The following is a 17862-nucleotide window of genomic DNA, read 5'->3' as shown; positions in this document are numbered from 1 at the left end:
TTTTATTTATTTTGTCTCTTCTTCATTTTTATAGGCAATGATGTTGTTCTCCTAAAATGTGAGCCAGTTTGCTTCCTGTCAGCAAGTGGAGCTCAGCTCAGCTCTTCCTCTCCCCAAGTTGCTGCAGACAGACCAGCAGCTCCGAGGACTGACTCGAAATGGTTCGGGCAAATTATTACTCCATTCCTGGATCACCTTCTGCACTTCTTATATACCGAGTCAGACACTTTGGGTCATTTTAAAATGAAAGAGAATAATGAAATTATCTCAACAAGGAACACTGTTCCATTTAAAAATAGGACATTTCTTGCCACCAGTGCTGTCCCCAAATTGTAAATGAATATCTTTTAAAATATTTTTTTTCCAGTATTCCAGGGTAGGAAATATATTATATCTGTCTCTTTTTGTGAATGATTGCTATCCTTATCTAGTGAGTACAGAAATGGTGTCTGAGTCATGGGAAATGTAAGTGGTTTGTCTCAGGAAAATTTGGTGGTATGCATGTTTTTGATGCACATAGAGCTGCTGAATGAATAATTGGCCCCTATTTAATGTCCTCTGCTTTAAAGCTGCCTCGTACATTTGCTGTTTAAAAAAATGTCTTTCAAAGCTGTTAAATATGTAACAAAAAGAGGTTGCTCTCCCCATTCTGACATGAACAAAGCCATACAGTGAGCTGCCGGAGGTACTTCCAGCATGGGATTAATTACAAACACAATCATAAATGGAAATTTTCAAAGTTTTCCAATGCTTTTTCTTTGCAATACCAGCTGAAGAATGCTTGATAAAAGCATGCAGTAAAAATATCAGTCCAGGAATTAGCTATTAAATATTAAGCCAAGCATTTTTCAGAGAGTTTGGGATCTGTTGGATCTATAATTCCACCATTTACCCCTGGTGGAGTGAGATCTCTGGCTGTCTTCAGAAGCAAACCGAGCTTAAAACAGGAGCGCACTCTCAAGAAGATGATCGACTGAGAATGTGTTTTATTTTGATTTGAAAAACTGTCAATCACAAATAAAAAAAGACCAAATACTATCATTATATGTACTAGCTAACTGTATTTGTCTGGTAAACCAGGCATATGCAGGAAAGAGAAATAATACAGTTTAAAAGGAAAATATTCCGAAGGTTTTGCCCAGATGTGCTGAAATTGTTGTTCCCTGGTACAAGCAACTCATTTCAGAGGAAAATACAAGCACTTATCTATAGATGTGAGAGAGAAATAAGATGTCCAATGTCTCACATATTTCAGTTTATATAGCCACAGCTATTTAAACAATTCCAAAACTGCCTCTACGGGTGTCAAAGAGGGAGGGAAATCTTCAACCACATGATCTTCTCTCCAGAGTCCTGTTAAATCCACTGAACTTAAAACAGAACAAGAAGTGTGAAATATGGGTTTGAACATGTTATGTCAGAAATGTAAAGGTTGGAAGCCTTTTTAGTAACCGATATTAATATTGTATTAAATGTTATGAAAAGGTAGGTGTTGGAGAGAAGGGCTGGGCTCATGTGCAATTTTGTCAAGGTTTTTATCTGTGATTATGATTCCAGATGTATCTATTCCCTGAGGAGAAAAATGAAGTAAAGTTGGCATGTGACATGTGTTTTAAGGTGTTTGGCACAGTTTCCCAAAGTGATGACAAAATGTTCATTTTTATTACAGTGAATGGGTAAAGAAAACACGATTCTGAAGGTCAGCAGCCGTATATTTAAGGTAGCTTTGAGTTTTATTTTGGGGAATGTACATTTTTGGTGATGTGTTTAGATCTGATTGCCTGACAAGCACCTACTATAATAAATAATGTAAATAGAATAACTTTTACAAAATATCAAGTGGCAATTACTAGAAATTCAGCAAATTCATGCACGAGCATGGCAAAGATCACAAAAACGTCTCTTTTTTGTATCTAGGAGCGTAGCTGCTTCTTATTAATTATTTTTAATCTGTTTACTGCGGACTTATTGCTCTGCAGTTAGAGCGCAAACAATTGTAACAAGGTCCTTTGTAGGAAGCTGTTGTTAATGGAAATGGACAGATTTTTTTGACAAACTGGGGAGGGTTATTTTTTGGGTGAGGACTGTTCTGCCCAGACACACGTGGGAGTGGAGCTGAGGCTCCCCGTGGCGCCCGTGCAGCCGCTGTGTGTGCAGCAGCCGCGCAGCTCCGCTGCAGCGGGGCACCCCGGGCTGCAGGACAGGCAAACACTCCCCCATAAACATTTTACAAGTTCAGCAGCACCAATCGGAGGCTTTGGGAGCCTGCCCCATTGGGTGTATCAGGGCTTTGGTAAACACGGCTGCACAACAGCAACAAGGGCTGTAGGGAAAGCACTGCAATGGTAATGCCTCCTTTCAATATTCAGAGCACAAGAATATGATTAATTCCATACTTTATACACAAACTTCCCCAGCTCTGTGTCCATCTGCAAATATTCAGTGATGTGCTCAATACGTTCTTTTCTGTTCTACAAGCACATTTCTTTGTGATTTTAACCACATCAGAAAGCACTTCAGATTTCTAACACAAATATTCGATGCATTTAATGTAAGGAAGCTTCTTTTATTGGAGGTGATTGGGAACATTTTGTATTTTATAGGTGTATTTAAAAGGTTAGCAGTAGGGGGGACTCGTCTGTGGAAAATCTGTCTACAGCTGAAATTCTTAGATGCAGAAGTGTTGCTGAAATGCATAATACATTTACATTCTTTTGTTAAGTAGCTTATAGGACTATCCTCTTAGCTACCACATACCCAGATCCTTTTTTAATTTTTCTTTTTAAGTCAAATAATATTTCTTCTTTTTCTCCTAATTTGTTATTTTCAGCAGTATATACTTGGCTTGGGGTTTTGTGCACTATTAGAAGATTTTCATTTCCATGGGCTTTTTTACTTTTTTAATCTGCAATTTTGTTGTTCTTTTCAATAATCGTCTGCAACTTTATTTCATCTTTAGTGCATGCCAAGAAGCCCCACATTGGCTAGTACATTACTGATAATGATTTACAAGTTTTCTCAGATTAATTTTCCATGGGGTAATTTTTTCCCCAATATAACATAGCTCCAATTAAAAAAAAAATGCCAAAGGTTAAGGCATTTTATAATATAATTTAGAAATTAATTTTCTGAAGTTATTGTGTTTGTATTTTAAATTTAGAATCTATTTATACTTCAGTATCAGAAAAATAATGTGTAGAATTTAAAAATTAGCAGTCTGGTATTTTCCAGATATTGAAATGTGCCTGCCTAATGAAGGCAGAAGCCTTGTTCACTAGATTTATTTTAAAGCAGTGCTTTTAGTCATAAATTAAAATGGCAGTTTTCAACTGGATACTTATTACTATTTTATTTGATATTTGCAAGATATCTGACCATTTAATATTTATCCTTTATTTCTCTGAGCTGATCTAATTGCACCTCTCTATTTTGCATTTATTTCTCTTTGCAAACACTACATTATTCACTCTCTCCTGTGCTTATTAAACAGTGCCACCTGCACCAAATGAAACAAAGCTTCTCCATCAATCTATCCCAGCTAAAGAACCCTGACTATATATTATAATTAATTGAAGCTCAATTGAACACTTGAGTCTGAACTAGATACAGTAACCTGAAAAAACATTAAAAAAATTAGGATGTACTTTAAAGAAATCTTTTAAATGAAAATGTTCACTCCAAACTGAGAACCTAACCTCGCACCAAGCACTCTTCAGCAGCTCTGCACAGTACCTCAAGTAGCAATTAGCAGGTCCTTTAATTAATTAACTATTCCCTGTACATCACAGGGATTTTTGTGGCACTAACGTCATCCTTCATAAGTGAATACCAAATCCAGTCAATATTTTGTCACTCGGAGCCCTTGTCTGGAGTACCTGAATGGCACCGCCCGGCTCCGCAGCACCATTTCCCAGCCCGGAGCAGGTACGGACAGGAGCTGGCGGTGCAGGGGGAGCGGGGCCGGGCGGAGGGACACGGGCAGGGACACGGGCAGGACACGGGCAGGACACGGACAGGACACGGGCAGGGACACGGGCAGGACACGGGCAGGACACGGGCAGGGACACGGGCAGGGACACGGGCAGGGACACGGGCAGGACACGGGCAGGGACACAGACAGGACACGGGCAGGGACACGGGCAGGACACGGGCAGGGACACGGACAGGACACGGGCAGGGACACGGGCAGGACACGGGCAGGACACGGGCAGGACACGGGCAGGACACGGGCAGGGACACGGACAGGACACGGGCAGGGACACGGGCAGGGACACGCAGGGCACCCCGGGTGCCAGCAGCGGCAGCAGCAAGGAGCCAGACACGGTGCAGTTGGAACAGTGGCAGTGCAATCGCACAAATGCACTGAGCACGGGGATTTGCTCTAAAAGCTGAATGTGCTGGGCACTCTGCAGTGCTGGGGCTCTGCTGCTGCGCTGCTCTCGCTCGCACTGCCCGCTCCCAGGCAAGAGCAGATTAATTAAGTGGCAGGTCAGACACGAGAAGGTGAGAGGGCATTTCCCACCAATCCGGGACATTTTGCCCGTTTTATACTTTGCAAACTTTTTATAGAAGCACGGCTGATTCTTTCCTAATGTAATTCTCACTTGGAAAATATGAAGTAATTTTAAGGGAATTACCACCTTAAGATGAAGCACAAAGTACGTATTGCTGGTTTTCAAATTTCCAAAGATGCAGTATGTAAATTTGTTTGTATAAATATGTATAAGATATATCACAGTGTGAGGCTGTGTGTGTGTGGATGAACATATGTGTGTGTAACCACCTATCTATTTGCAGATTCAGACACAGACATATGTTATAATTTCTTAGAGGCAAATATCTGCAGAAATAATTCTTTGTGTTCAGTAGTTTTCTTTAGGGTGCAGTAAGTTTCTCTTCAGAGTTTTCTGTGTTCAGGAAAAAGCTTATGAATCTATGTAATGTATAGTATTATGAAATCAAATAAAGTGTGCCTTGTATGATTTTGCAAGAATTATACATTAGCATTCTCTTTCCATGCGTAATATTTTGAATTATGGAACCAAGTTTACAGATAATTTTAAAAATAAACAATATATGATGAACTTGTAGAAACATACACTGTAGAAATCTCAAGAAAAAAAGGAAGAATTATTATTCAAATATTTTGAATTTTGCCAAATGACACTATAATTTAAAAACCCCACCAGATTTAATTTGAACTCTTCATGAGGAGTAATATGTATTCAACTACTAAAAGATGGTAAAAGATAGTAACTTACTGATCCCAGTAAGATTTGCTATTTTCTAACAGTAACAGAAATTTCCATATTCACCTTATGGATTCTTCACATCACTGTTATTGCAACTTCAGTTAAAAAATTTTTGGCATGAGCAAAATGTAAAGTAAAACGTAAAGGTGAACTGATAAGCTATGAGTGTATCTCTGTTTTTGCTGTGTAAATCTGCTCTTATCAATAATTCACCATCCACGTTCTACAAAGACTCTGTTTTTACATTTTTAATTAGCACTTAAAATTTTACAAAGATAATTTAAAAAAGGGAAATGCTCTGTGCTCAGAGTCTTTATGTCACAATTTACTACACATTTTTTCCAATAGATTTGGCAAATGAATTCTCTGTTTTGATACATCAATCTCAAACAAAGGTGGACTCTGATGTAATTTTTCACTGTTCATTTCCCTGAACCTTTTGGGATATAAAGAATGGTGAACAAATACTTAACAGCCTGATCAATAGCCATTGACCATTTGGAGCCCCTCGTACCCTAACAAGCACAGCTTGATCATGTATATTTGATCATGTAAAATTTCAAAGCACCTTGACAGAGCAGAGCAAGGCTTTCTGTGGCATCTTTGTGTTACTTCCTAAAGCACACATTTCCCATGATTTAGCTCTACCATTAATGGAAACTTATTGCACATATATTTGATGAAACTCAAGATCACGAATTTCAGTGTTATATATCCACACTATTTCATATGAATGGCAAATATAAAACACTATCCTAACATTTTAGGATAGGGAACTTTGGATGTGCCAATGGATTCAATGGACCCCAGAGTGCAAATCTAAAAAGCTCTATCGTTATAAATCTTGCATTCCTGTTAAGTGTTGGCATGCACATTACACTGAGGTGTCTTAAGTTTATTTTAGCAGAAAAATTGCAGTAAAAACATTTCCCTTGATATCCTTTTAAATATATGTTCACATATGTATAAAATAAAAAATATTCATGTTCGCAGCTGTTAGCCCTCAGCCTTATTAATATCATGGAAAGAGATAAAGATCTAAGCAAAAAAATTTACAGTGAAAAATTTCTTTGCAGAACTTTATTATTGTTCATAATCCCACATCCAATGTTTTTCATACAGGAATTTTAGTTTATTATTAAAATATAACACTGATGCCACATTTGTATAGCTGCCTTTTCTGCTTATAATCATAATGTTTATTCTAACTTTCTGGGCTTATTATTTTAGACAGATATCAGTTTAATTAGCTTAAGCTGTCATACTCTAAAAAATACAGACGGGTTGCCTGGTTCGGGAGGAGGAAGGTGGCTGCAGATTTCAGAAGCAGAGACAGTTAATGCCTTGTACATTATCATGTAAACAGCAAAAGGACAAAAATAATTACCTGATAAACTTTCAATTTCTGACTCTCCCCTATATGCTTTCTGACCAATTTTTCTATTGAAAATCCATTCAAATTAGGCAAGTCCTCTAAATATCTGCAGCATCTGCTGGTTCAGACACCTTCCTTTATGCAGAGTACCATTTTCATATGATAATACATGTAATATGATATAGAATGACAGAATGCATGACAGTTGCCCATAATACATAGAAAGTCACTCAAAGGACAGAAGCGACATTTGGATAATTAGCATCCATTGGGCAGTCAATCATGCGAATAGAAAAAACTGAACAAAACCCACAATGGAGTTAGAAAACAAAAGGGACCCTAGCCAGTCTCAGGATTAACTGCTCTAAAGCGATCTAAATGCTTTTGTATCTAAAGAACTGAGGCTCCCAGGGCTGCCCTGTTCCCCTCTAGATACCCAGGGAACTAATTGTGGCGATCAAAGTTAAAGCATTCTCTCTTCTTTATAGACTGCTAAATACACAGAAAAATTATTTCTCCATTCGTGTTCATTAAACTATTTTAAAGTTAAAAACCTGATGCCACGTTCTTTTGCCAAGTGAAATGAGCTAGAGTATTGAGATTGTCCTGCTTTTATGAGAACACAACAGACCTTTTAATTTAAACTCTGCCTTTGTTTGATTAATATTATTTTGCTGTGTCCAGTCTGCTATCTCTTTCTTTTTGGATAATGAAGGCAATTGTCATTAGAAACTCCTGTGTGAGAAAAACCTGAAAACAGGAATAGGAATAATAATGATAATAACAAAGCCCATTAACAAAATTAAGCTGGAAAGGTCTCACAATTTCTTAGTAGCTTCCACTTCAGAAAATAAATAAAATATTTTGTCACTCAATATATGCAGCTCAAAATACTTCCTTTCCCCAGATTAGGTGGAAGATGAGGGCAGCCTCCTTTAAAGCTCCATCTAACAGAAGAGAAAGAGAAAGAGAAGAGATACAGAGAGAGCCCCAGGATGTGGAAAGTCATGAAAATACCTACCCTGGAGACAGTATTCCCATAGGATCCTTTTCATACAAATTCCAACTTGCCTAATGCCCTTAATGAATGAAATAAAAAGAGAATTCAGAAAGGCCCATGCTGATGGCTCCTGCTGGAAAGTGTGTGGTTTAAGGCATAGCTGCAGCAGTTCTGGGAGGGAATCAGCTCCGGTCCCCATCAGCCAAGCAGACAGGAATCACTGGGGCGAAATCTTCCCCCTCACACATTTGCAATTGACTTGAAATAACATCACGACACCTTTGGATAATTGACGCCTTCTTACCTTTCGTTGTCCTTTGTAATTAATATTTGTAGATCTAGAGGTTTCTGCCAGCCACAGATAACAGGAAGGTGGAAGGGGTGGGGAGACAGAGCGCGTGTGTGCGTGAGTGTGTGTGTGAGTGTGTGCGAGAGAGACAGAGGCAGAGGGAAGGAGAGAGGCAGAGGGAGGCTTTGGTTGTGTGTCTGCTGGGGGAACGGAGTGCTGGTGTATTTGTGTGGATGTGCACCGGGGGCTTTGCAAACCTCTGCAGCTCTAGAGGCAAGACAGAGAGTGAGAAGTAGGATGAGCTGGATGTCCCCTGCCAGTCCTTACAGAGTTTCGGCAGCCGTGACCTTCAACCCTTGTGCAGTGTGTCAGCCCCAGGTGGAGCCCCCTGCCCAGCTGCTGTGCCAGCTCCCAGCGCGGAGCAGGAGAGGACAGCAGAGGTAAGGAGGCAGAGAGAGATTGAGATCAGAAGGGCTTTTCACCCAGTCAAATGGGCCTCTGGTGACAAATCAATCACGGCCCTTTCAAACCAATGGTGCTGCCAGTCTCCAGCTCACCAAGCGCTCACAGCCTCCCCCGGCTCCCCGGGCTCTCCTGCACGACACTCAGCTGATGATGGGGCTCCAGTCAGAGCAGGGCTGCTTTTTACAGGTTCATTTGGTCATTAGCATCATTTCTTCTCTACCTCCCTCTCTTGCTCTGCCTTTACCTACCATCTATTTATTTATTAAATATTGAAAGCTAATATTAGAAGAGAGATTGAGATAACATTTGCAAATAAGTTGGTATACTGACTTGCTACAGGAACCCAGGTTTATCTATTTATTTGATTTTGTATTCTTAGGAAGAGCTACCTATTTTAATGTAATGAGTTGATCTGATCAGTATAATCAGGGACAAAGAAAGGAGGCCTTACAAGATGCTCACTTCACCTCCTGCTTCCCTTTATTTATTTTACACTATTAAAAAACTGGCTTCAGCGATTTTTCCTGCTACACCCATAGGACAGGAATTACTTTTCAATTTTCTTTTTTTGCAGACATTTGTTAAAATACAATATTAGGTCCCTTTCAAAGCTATGAAGAAGTTCCTTTTCTGGAACAAATTTGCATTGCCACTGAAATTCTTGTATTTCAAGAAGTGTACACTAATAAAGCTCTAAATGAGGTAGGAAAAATCCTCAAAAATTGGTACTAAATCCTGATAAGTACTTCTTTCAATGCTGACTTTCTTCTGAATATCTGAAAAAGTGTTTTAAAGCAGTTATGAGAGAAACAGTAACCGAAGTAGATGGCTTAAAAGTTTAGGAAGAACAAAGTACTCTTGCAGGTTTTGTGATCGTAGGAATTCATAATTCATTCTCTGTTTCCTCCTCTCTCCTCTCCTTGCCACACCCCCCCCAGTTCATAATACATAGGGGAAAAAAATCACAACAAGGTTTTAACAGACTATATCTTGCTCTAAGTTTTCTTTAACCTTCATCCCTTGAATAAAATCCTCCAACACCTCCCAAAAAAAGAATGAACATTGCACGTTAAGGAGAAGAGAGCAGTCCCTTCTCATCCTCACTCATGTCCGTGCCTGCAGCCAGGGATGGCAGTGCATGTTTTACCTCACAGATTTACATGTAGGCTGGCTGAGAGCAACTGGCCCCTGTGGGGTGGGAAAGAGGGATGATGGAAAGTGCAGAATGGAGCCCTTCCAGTCTCTGTAAAGAGAGCCTGGCCCAGGCACAGTGGCATCAAAAATACAGCACAATATACTCAAAAATGCCTCCCCCGTCTCCCTTCTAGCACAAGTGAACTGTGCGGAACTGGAGTGAAGTGCATTGCAAGCAGCAGTGTGGGGTGCTGAACAGCCTGTAGCTGGAGAGTGCTTCGGTCTTTATCTTCAAAGCTGTCCTGTCAAATACAAGGTCTTTTAAACATCAGAGGGATAAAGTTTCTGATTCTGAAGGGTTCGTTTTCCTCTTGCTTTTCCTCAATCAGAAGTTAAGCCCATACGACCCCCGCAGTAAGCTGGCTCTGGGATTGCTGCCCTGCTACTTGCCCCATGATTTGGAGATGCTTGGATAGAGCAATCTTGATTTGCTCACTGTTTGTTGAGTTCAGTTTTCTTCATGTTAGTTCTTTCTCCCATCTTACGTGTCTTGAGGCTGTTGCTGTGTGGCAGTGAATTGAATCTTGTGAACTTAAAAGAAAATTGTGGCTGGGACCTGGAGAATATTCATCTGTTGCAGAAAATGCTGAAGTCTGAACATGTGAGAATTGAACTAATGAGTTTTCTCCTCATTTCAGTCCCTCAGTCTCTTTTTTTACCATACCTTAATTGCAGTGTTTTCTAACAAAATAATCCTGGCTCCTAAAAAAATTTAAATGTGCATCTTCATTTCATTGCTTGTACTTCCTTCTACCAATATGATAAAAGAAATGAAGATGATTTACAAAATGATGTGCCTCTCTGTCATCTTACTGTCAATACATAAGTACTAGACTGAAATCTAGTTGATTTCTAAAATGAAAATTCATTACATTTCTGGAAACTTGAACAATCAGCTCCATGCATTTTAATTAGATTGCCTGGTTTTTTTCATTTATTACTAATACAGTCCTCTTAACTATGATTTATTTGTTAAACAAAGTGCCATAATCCGTCACTTATTCATCTTAATTTCAGCAAAATTAAAGTAGTCGCTGTTATATTACACCTAATTGCACTGGCAATGAAAAGAACGGAGATGTTAATCAAAATAAATTGAAGATAAACAATAAAATCATTAAATCTTTGCTGCAGTAAGTGTAACTAATCAGTTTTGACTTGAAGCGACCGAACACAAATAATGAATCTGTCAGTGAAGACGCGCTCATTAAATCCAGCCTGGTCCGCCCGGGTCCCGCAGGCACCCCCGGCCCCGCAGCCGCTCCAAGGGGACCGCCCGGCGGGGACAGCGGGTCCCGGCGGGGACAGCGGGTCCCGGCGGGGATCCCGGCAGGGACAGGCTGCCCACACACGGCCCTGCCAGCAGGCCAAGGTGCGAGTGCCACAGGTACCCAGAACTCCTGCAAGCACCGCGCCCGCCACAGGGAAACGCTTTGTTCAATTCAGCCACCAGCAGGGCAGAGATCAGAAAAAGGGGGGAAAGGGAAATGAAACCCAGAAACTCAGAGATGGGAAACACTTGGGTTTAAAATTTATTAGAAGTGTAAGTTTCATAGCAGATCAATGAAGTTGGCATTGTGATAAACAATACATGTTAAATAATGTTTTGCAGTAGCACTAGATACTGATTATAGTCCTGTGCTGTCCCCACGGAGTAGGGACAATGCCTGGATTAGCAACAGAGGCTGCTCATGTCCTCATTGTCTTTCCACCACTCACCACTTCTGGCCTCACTACCTCATTACAAGGGACAAAATGGGCACTCCAGTTATTTCCAAATATGTTCTTACACTGGCAAGGAGTCCTGTATCTGAGCAGCGTGGTGTGCTGAGCTAGAACAACCAGCACTTTCTACTTCACTTTGAAATTGTTTACTTAATGATTCCAGTTTCCCCAGTGGAGTGTTTGTGAGTGATCGCTGGTTAGCAGGAATTTACGTGGCAAGGAGCAATTTCTCTTAAAATAGTTTTGCACGGTATGCCTTTGTCTGATCTGAGCCAGCAACTCAGTGCAGATATAAAATAGAGGCAGTGGTCCTTGCGTTTAGTCGCACTGAACAAAGTCATTACTTGCTTGAACAGTTATCAGCTCCTAAACAGAAGATGCTGGTTTGTATTTTTATGTTTCCCCTCCTTGTATTTTATCAATCGTTTTACTTATTTACAAATCTTCCTAATAATTTACTTAAGCAATATAATTCAGCTTTAAGAGTTGATCAGCACAAAGGATGTCTGCCTGGCTCCTGGAATCAACATAGCCAATTAACATTTTACAATGCTAATGCTTTCTCCTGTATTTTAAACAGTGGTACAAATAATTCATAATTTAACAGTTAATATGCTCTAGCTCAAGTATATTTGAGAATTACACACATTTTAAAGGTTATTTTTTACTATCTCTGGATAAGAAATGGACAAGTTAACCCAGTACCCTCTGAGCAGGAGGCTAATTTCAGTTCAGTTTTCTCTTTCTTTCTTTTTCTTTCTTTCTCTCTCTCTCTCTCTCTCTCTCTTTCATATTTGAGTCATACCAAAAGACAATAATCATGTGACAACAACACCCCAAATTCAGGGTTGCATGACTACTAAGCAATTTTTCCCTCTGTTTTTCTCATACTAGTGTGATTTGATATCTGTGAATAATTTCCCTTTCTTTTTTCAATAAAAAGTCTAGCTGATGGACCTTTTAGTTTCTGTTCTGCATTTTTTCCAGCATTTATAATGCTTAACTTGGGACTTGACGTCTCTCAAGGTGCTCATTTGGAATGATTTATATGGGCATTGTTAGTTCAGTGGCAGGTGGGTAATTCTAGAAATTAAATATTACCTGGGTTTTATTGATATAACCATAAGCACTTAACAGAAGTAGTAAACATTAGTATTCCTAATTTCTAGGAAAGGCAATGAAAATATAGACTGAAAAGTGGCTATCAGGATAGGAACCATGTAATGATAAAAAATTACTAAAAGGATGGACCTGATCCTTCATTAGCCAAAAACTCCTACAGACTGCAGTCAAAATCTGCCTCGAATGAAAATGATCAAGGGCTCTGGAGCTGTGGCCTGTGCAAAGTTAATCTGAGAATCTTATTCCAGTTGCTTTCAGCAGGTCTCTAAAAAATATTCCCCCATACAAGTGGCACTAATTGGAGCCCACGTTGGGAGCCCCGCAGAGGAGCTCCCGACTGAAGGGGCCCTGTCGTGCCTGGCTGGGCTCCCCCAGGTCACAGCCACAGCCCCGGGGCAGTGCACGAGGTCGCTCTCCTGTACTGCTGCTCTACCTCTCCTTCTCAGTGTATCACCTTCTGCTTCTCGATATTTCAATGACCCTTTGGGGGCTTTTTCAGGGGTTTTTTGGTTACTGTAAAGTGTTTTGGACATTCTTCAAGTTAAATACATTTTCAGACCAGAAGCACTGGCCATACACAGTGAGAAGCTGAATGACATGCAGGATGTGTACAGTGATTAAGGAGTCAGTGGGGGAAGACTGCGGAGCAGGAAATAGGGAAGGAATTCTGGTTAGTCCCATTCTGAAGAGCAGATGATGGTGAGGTATCTATGAAGACATTTCAAGAAGACAAAGTGAGATTTCACTTCAAACAGGACAAGACAGGTTCAGAATAAGTAAGTGGATCTGACAACTGGGGACATAGGGATGATAGCTGAATCTGTTTGACTGTGAGATTACACCAGAATAAGACTGGATTGGAAGGGGGAGAAGGCAGCAAAAAATATAATTCCGCTAAATATCTCCAGAGAGTTGGAGATGTGATGTCAGGATGAAGGGTAAGGGTAGACGTTATTACAGAGGTAACTGAAGAACCATGAAAAGACAAAGTCAGGGGAATCAAGAAAGACAAGATGTCAGAATCTAGAATCCAGTCAAAAATTCCAAACGATGAAATGTAAAGGCGGACAAAATGGGAATAGTATTTCTCAGCTTTAGCAGAGAAGTCTCTTGTACACAGATCAGCCTACTTTAGGTATTCACCTCCCAGAGAGAAGGTTTGTGTGCAGGTAACACAATTCTCATTCTACATCTCTAACCCCTCCCACAGCTGGACTCACTGCCTGTGTGCAGCACCCCAGCCTGATGGGCAGCGAGTGCCTCCAGAGAGCAGCACCACTGCCACATCAACTGTGACACAAGGTAGCAAAGGATGGAAACAGAGGAGATTCTCCAGAAATAGAAGCAGACTCAACTATATCAGAATGTAACTTTGAGCATAACAATGTAACATTATAATCTTAGACAAAGAAATAGAATTAATTTGAATGCCAGGACCTCTCAGTTATGGAAACTTAATTATGCAAACTTGAGCAACATGTACTCTCCTAAAAGACACTGCACGTTCCCTTTCCCCAGATGTTTTTCAGAATTTGGTATGCTTTACTTCAATAAACTATCAGACTTATGACTGATTTTTGCATTTTCTGGTTCTTTGCTGGTCACTTTATAACATCCTTAAGTTTCTTTCCAACAGTTTTTGGTTATCTAATAGATAGCCAAGTTAATGTAAAAATATCAGTCTCTTAAAGGTTCATTTTACAAACCACAGCATTTTGCTAATTCTGGAACATTTTAGTCTAGAAGACATTAGAAATGTTCAAACTGCAGTCTTCTTAATTGCAAAAAACTGTCTTCTACAGCAACCCAGGAGGATACAAAATGCCCCACTCAATCAGGAGCCTACCGAACCCAGTGTTCTCAGAAATGATGAGTCCCACCAGAACCCTCAGAATGTTTCCCAGGGAAAACCCTCCTTAGCCCCAGGTAGTTGGGACCTGGCTCACTCCTCCTTCCATGTGTAGGAGTCAGCAGCAGTGAATCCCCTACACCTACACCGAGCTCCCAGCTCTACAGAGAGAAAAAGGCACTTGTAGAGAGGGACAAGCCCCGTTCATTTGGGGTAAGATCCCAGGCTGTGAGGGCTGCCTGTTTCTCCTCATAACAGCTGCCAGTGAGCTCAGACTGTCCTGGCTCTTTTCTGCTGCACACCCCAGGTCAGGCCACGCCACCCCTACACCCCTAGCACAAGCATGCCTTACATTTACCTTGTATTCTACTACTTACTTCCCATGAGACCATTTTTAGCTGGAAATGAGTACATTTTAAAATACTGAAGCAGCTTTGTAGATTTGTTGGAGGTCACTATTCTGGAGGGCTGGAGAAGCGTGTCCTTTCAGAGCAGCCTCTGAATTCTGATCACATCATCCTAACTCAAGGGATGGGCAATTTTGTTTTAACTAGTTTATATTTCTTATGTATAAGGATCTCTGTGTTGACATTCCCAGAACTACCCTTTACACCTTTTAGGGGATAAATGCTTTCTACTTTACTATGTGCACTGATTTTAATCAGATTGTCTGTTCTTGTCAGTAGTTCAGAAATTTCCGTTTGAAATCCCCTTAGAATTTATTTATTTACTTTCCAGTCTTAGGAGCCTGGTTTTGTTTAATTTATTTATTTGTTCCAGCACATCTTTTAATTCCTGTGTTTGACAAAACCTCTTCTGTATTACGTAACAGGAGAAAATTTGGTATGTCTATTTTACCCTAAATTCTGTGTGGAAATGCTAATGCAAACAAGTCATTTACCTTCATTTCAATGTCACTGTATTCTCATTAGTTTTCTTACTTTTCTACCAAATAGCCCACTGGACTTATAAAATGTCTTGCAGACTTGCTGCTTCTTAATACTTGAAAAAATCTTGTTTTCATGTCAGGCTATCTGCTCCTCAAATCCTCTGTCATCCTTCTAATCTCCACTGGGTATCTTAGCCACTATATTTTATCCCTCTTGACTTCACAAGTTATAATTCTACCTTCAGAAAAATACATGTTTGACTACAGAATCTTGGTGAACCTTCGTGCAGCCCATGCCTTGTTTTTGCTTGTCAGTGTCCGTGTTTGTCTGGGATTATGCTTGCCTTCTGCTACCCTGTTATGGTTGCTCAAGTAGCCTCCATGCTGAGTCGAAGGATTTTAATTTCCTCACTTCTGACTTTAGGGGCTTTTTAACTAGCTTCCTCATTTTTTGTACAATCTCTCCCCTGAGGATGTTGAAGTTAATTATATTGTGGTCACTATTACTTAGTGGTTCAGCTTTACTTACTTTATAAACTAACTCCTGTGTATTACTTGAGAGGCTTTTCTTGACTTAGTTCTTTATAGCTCTAGGATTAAAACAACTAACATATGTATCAAAATATTTTTTAACATCCTACAGGACTAGCTGGAAAGTAGAAAAAGGCGAGTGCTCACAGGGGAATTAATAACAAGGACCAAGGGCATTAGCCCTGGTGAAATACCACCCAGTCTTCATTAACTGTAAGAGCAGGACAAATCAAACTCCATTTAACGACGGCTCCATTTAGAGACAGCAGGACAGGAGCATACTGGTATCCCCACCTTATAATTTTAAATTATACCACAAAAGTGTCAGAACTAGACTCAGAAGAGCATTTCCAGCAGGATGTTTTCCCCATTTTAGAGAAAGGGAGCATATTTGCTGGCTTGCAGTACTGCCTATTTAAAGTTTCTCTATTGAATTCAGTGGAGGTTGGTATTTGCTAGCTCATGGTATCACCTCATTATATCTTGATCGTGTATAGCTGCAGTAATTACACAAATAAAATTGACTTTTTGTGAAATATAAAGTAAGTGTCACTGTTTAGGTAAGTGCACTTTGGGTTGTGTTTGGTTTTTACCCCCCATAATGATCATTAGCATCAAAGAACTAATTAAAGTAACATCTAGAAATAAAGCACCACTCTTTTTTTTTTTCTTAAACAATGCCTACAGGTTCAGAAGAAAGCTCTCCTGTACTGTGACTCTGAAGAATAATGCTAAAGGCTTTAAAAAATTAAGTAAACTACAGACACCAACTATGACAATGTAAAGACAATCCCCAAGTCAGTCAAGAATCACTGAATTGCTAATATGACCAGGCTTCTTCCCCCACCAGGTACAGGACATCAGACACATCTTATTTGAACTTCTTGGAAAAAAGGGGAGTACAAACAAGAAATGGACACATCTGGAACGTACTCGCCCTAGAATCAATCAGGGGTAACATTACTGATGTCTTCTGAACACCAAAGCAGGAAAATCAGTAAAAGAAATTTGTAGGCCATCAACTCCATTTTACATATTGAAGTTCAGAACAGCCACTGCCTGCCTAGCACTAGCTGTTGCCAGAAAGGTAAGTTGGAATGTCATGCTTCAGCAATCATATGGAATTACACTCATATAAAATGAGTATAAATTACATAAGACTCAGACCCCTAGTATTTAATCATTGTTATGCTTTCGAAGGTTGTAGAAATTTGAATATTTGATCAATTTTCTACATAGCAACATGAACTAAATCTTAGATTTTAACATTATATAGTTCAATTTTGATATCAACACATACCTTCCCATTGTTTAAACAAACAGCTTACATTACAGAAGTGCCATTTGATGTTTTCTTAATAACAATTGAAAAATAATAGCTTATGACAACATGTTGTCTGATGACAACTTAATAAGTGGTGAGCTATCAATAGTTATCATGTTCCCCCCATCCCATGGCAGAAAGGATAAGCGATTCCTCCTTAGAAGGGCAGTGAAGCTGACACTACTAGTGGTCTTTTGATTTATGGTGATTGTAGTGATTATATTTGAAGCCTGGCTCAAAATATGCTTTAATTTTATATTAAAAAGTTCTTTTAGTTGCTACTAGAAACTCTGAAATTAGGATCCCCTCAATTCTGTGAGATGGGGAAAACACAAAGAAAATAACATCACCTATACCAATGCTTCACACCAAGATTTTATTATTCCTACTGTAGAATGTGTGCAACAAAATATAACATCACCTAGCTAGAAACACTGCATTTTATAAATTCCTTGTCCCTTTTCCAAATTCATTCATTTTTCACACCTCCCTTTCTTACTTCTTTTATCTCTTTCTTTTTCCTTCCCTCCCTTTCATGCTCCTACCAGCTTAAGCCAGGCACTACTGCACAAGAGTTTAGTATCATCTGAAGTAAGTACTTCCCTCTGCTCCAACAACTTACGTCTTGCTGTTCTGGATTTCTCCTAAGAATCCTTGTTCTTCCAGGCTCATTAGTAACTTAGAGGGACTTGAATGTAGCAGTCTGATTTACATCAGTGATCTTATTCCTTTCAGCTCAGGAGGGTTATCTTTTCTGTGACAAAGGCTATCACAGATATGAATAACTATTTTCATACTGGGCTTTTTTTCGTCTAGCTGGAATCACACCATCATAGATTTTGCCTCA

The sequence above is a fragment of the Prinia subflava genome, chromosome 12 (genome assembly GCF_021018805.1).
Source record: "Prinia subflava isolate CZ2003 ecotype Zambia chromosome 12, Cam_Psub_1.2, whole genome shotgun sequence".
Taxonomy (NCBI): Eukaryota; Metazoa; Chordata; class Aves; order Passeriformes; family Cisticolidae; genus Prinia; species Prinia subflava.
Note: the sequence above shows the minus strand (reverse complement) of the source record.